The sequence below is a fragment of the Rhinopithecus bieti genome, unplaced genomic scaffold (assembly GCF_001698545.2).
Source record: "Rhinopithecus bieti isolate Rb0 unplaced genomic scaffold, ASM169854v2 scaffold_2524, whole genome shotgun sequence".
NCBI lineage: Eukaryota > Metazoa > Chordata > Mammalia > Primates > Cercopithecidae > Rhinopithecus > Rhinopithecus bieti.
This window is the reverse complement of record NW_016803991.1, coordinates 550,371-553,938: the sequence shown is the minus strand read 5'-3', so window position 1 is coordinate 553,938 and position 3,568 is coordinate 550,371.

Here is a 3,568-nt window from a genome sequence, read left to right as displayed (position 1 = left end):
TGAGTGGATGTGGGTGTGAGAGGTGTGAGTGTGGGTGGGAGTGGGTGTGGGAGTGGGTGTGAGTGTCAACAAGTGTGGATGTGAGTGGGTGTGAGTGTGAGCAGGTGTAAGTGGGTATGTGTCAGAGTGTGGATGTGAACGAGTGTGTGAGTGGGTGTGGATGTGAGTGGGCGTGTGAGTGGATGTGAATGTAGCTTGTGTTAGTGTGAGTGGATGTGGGTGTGCGAGTGTGGGTGGGTGTGAGCGGGTGTGTGAGCACCAGTGTTTGCATATGTGTGCAGAGCGAGTAGAAGGTACTTCTCCCCATGTGACTCCCCGCCTTGGTCCATGTACTCACAGGCTCACAGTGTTCCTGGATCCAACAAGAACAGGTGAGGGGGCTGGGCACATCGTGTTCAAAGTAGGGAGTGGGTATCTCCAATTTTACAGATGAGAAATACACACTAAACATGGAGCCGTGATCTGCTAAGAGGGGCCCCAGCCAGAAGCTACAGTCTGTTGGAAACTTGTTGAAATGCACTTTCCAGGGCCGGACTCAGGCCCTTCTGACTCAGAGGCCCCGCGCTGGGGTCCAGGACCTGGGCTCAGCTTCTAGGGGCTTCCAGTGCACGCTCAGCTCTGAGCCCACCGGCTCCACTCTCAGACCAGGCTCCTCCAGCTCCAGATCTCAGCAGGTGGTGCACACGTGGGCACATACGCACTCACACACGTGCATACACATGCGGGCACATGCACACACACGTGCATACACACGCGGGCACACGCACACTTGCACATGTACATACACACGCGGGCACACGCACACTCACACGTGCATACACATGCAGGCACGTGCACACTCGCACATGTGCATACACATGCGGGCACATGTACACTCACACATATGCATACACACGTGAACACATGTTCAGGAGAAACAAGACCCTCACAGGAGCTCTCACCATTCACATCAACCACCCTTGGAGTACGCGTCCAACGTGTATTCTTACATTCTCATCTTTACTGGCATTTAGTGTTTTTTTATGGTATTATAATACTATTTAGCATACTTTCATGAAAAAACTATAGACCAAGGAGAAGCCATTGTAAACAAAGTATGAGTTATGAAATTATAAAATAAGTTTTCTAGGCACATTTAATTAGGGGCAGAATGGGAGTAGCAGCATCGCTATTTGTAAGTTGGAAAAAGAAGACTCACTTATGCTCCTGTACATCTTCACAAAAATAGTGGGCACTTAAGCCTATTCAATTGTTAATTCATCAGGAAAATAGTCTTTACTTGTGGTGGTTCAGCAAAACAAAGTCGACAGGTTCCACCTTCATTGCCTCTCAGTGCTCCTGCCCTTCCTAAGCTGCTGGGGGCACTGCCCAAACCCCTTCCCAGAAAGCAGCAAATACTAGATGGAGAAGATGCAGTGGTCCAGCCAGGCAGACACCCAGCTCCCAGGCAAGGCCCCACACTTCCAGACACCATCTCACCACTGCACTCAGCCTTTGTCCCCTCGGAACTCCTCCCACGTAGACACCCCAGTTCTCCTCAGAACCCCTCCCATGTGGACAGAACCCCACCCCGCACCCAGGCAAGGCCTCGCCCTTCCCAAGCACCGTCTCGCCACTGCACTCAGCCTTTGTGCCCTCGAACCCCTCAAGTCATCCTTTAAGTGGAGGTCATTCCCGTGTTAGAGATGAGGACACAGTCTGAGAATGGCTGAACGCCTGTCCTGGATACAGAGCAAGAACGTGGCAAGTCCCCAGGAATGAGAGAATCACCGCTCCTGTGGGTTATAGAGTCCTAGACCAAGAAAACATCTTTTACCAAAAATGCAAAAGCAAATTAAGTTCATTGAATGGCTGATGTCACTTAAAATACAAAATCAATAATTGTCCTATGTCAAAAGAGTAAACATTTGGAAATACAAAGGAAGAAGCAATTCAGTTCACGAAAAAGAGATAGAATATCTCTTAAAAAAGCATAAGGAAATACAGGACAATATATTTTTCAAATTAAAGCATTATGTAAAGATATAAGAGAATATTTGAATAAATGACAACAACTCTTGTTCTTAGCTAAAAGACCCAGCTTAAAAGATATGATCTATATTTTTTATACATTCCCAATTAAAATAACAATTAGAATCCTTGGCATTTGCTGGTAGGAAAACAACTTGAATAGCATGACATAGGACACAGGGCTCTAAAGATCTTCCAGAAACATAAACATTTTTAAACAGTCAGAAAAGTTTTAAATAAAGAGTAATTCAGGGGAGCTGCCTTGTTGAACATTGAAACATATGATAAAGCACAATCAATAAAACTATGCAAAACAGGAGAGAAATTATCACATAGAACAACATAAAACATATAATCCAGAAATGAAACAATTCAGAATGATTCATGTAATAAAAATAATATTTCAGATCACCAAGTAAAAGATTAATAGCTTCTAAAGGATATTGAGACAATCTACTAGTTAATTAGACAAAGCAGGGATGCCGGTCTCTTGCCTTACAACAAAAGAAATTCTTGCTGGAGCATCAATTTAAGTATAAGTATTTAAAACTCCAAGAATAAAATCATAGATGATAAAAAAAAAAAACTAATCTTTTCTGTGAGATAGCCTTTCTGAATATAACAGAACTAGCAGCCAGCAAACATGAAACTCTTCATTTTGACTTCATAATAATGACAAAAAATGTTTAGAGAAAAACATTTTACAAAGTCAAATGACTAACTGAAAAACATATTAGCAACATACTTTATTAAAGGACCGCTTACAAATTACTAAGAAAAGCAGAACTTACTTGAGAATAACTGAAAATTCAGAGTAGTGAGAAGTAAAAATGGCTATTAAATATTTGAAATGATGTAAACTAATGCTACCAGGGTTTCTTATATCTCAAATTGGCAGGTTGTTTTGTTATGCTCCTCCCCCACCCCGACGGACTCAGGTAATGGAACACAGACTCTGATAACCTGTTGCCTAAGAAGTATCCTAGAGCAGTTTTGAAAGTCCACTTGACAATGTCTTTCAAAGATTACAAGGTGCATAGCCTGTGTCCTGACAATCACATTTCCAAGACTGTGTCCCATCAGCATACCTGCATGGGTACAGGAATATAGGGATGATTTGTGATGGGAGAAAATGGAGTCACCCCTAATGGCCACCATTAGTGGGCCATGGAGTACCATGCAGCCTTCAGAAATAGGTGAGCTGTAGACAAATGTCACTCCAAGATTCATTAAGTGAAAAAACAAATTCAAAACAATATGTGTAATGTGGGGCCTTTTCTGCATTAAAAAGATAGACAGATGATGGATGGATGAATAGATGGGTGGATGGACAGATGGGTGGATCAGTGGATGAATCAGAGGGTGGATGGGTGGGTGGATGGATGAGTGGGTGGACGGACAGGTGAATGGACAGGTGGTTGGATGGGTGGATAAATGGATTGGATGGTGGATGGATGGATGGATGGGCGGATGGATGGATGGATGGATGCATAGATGGGCAGGTATATGATGGATTGGAGGGTGGATGGCTGAATGGATGGACAGGTGGGTGGGTGGG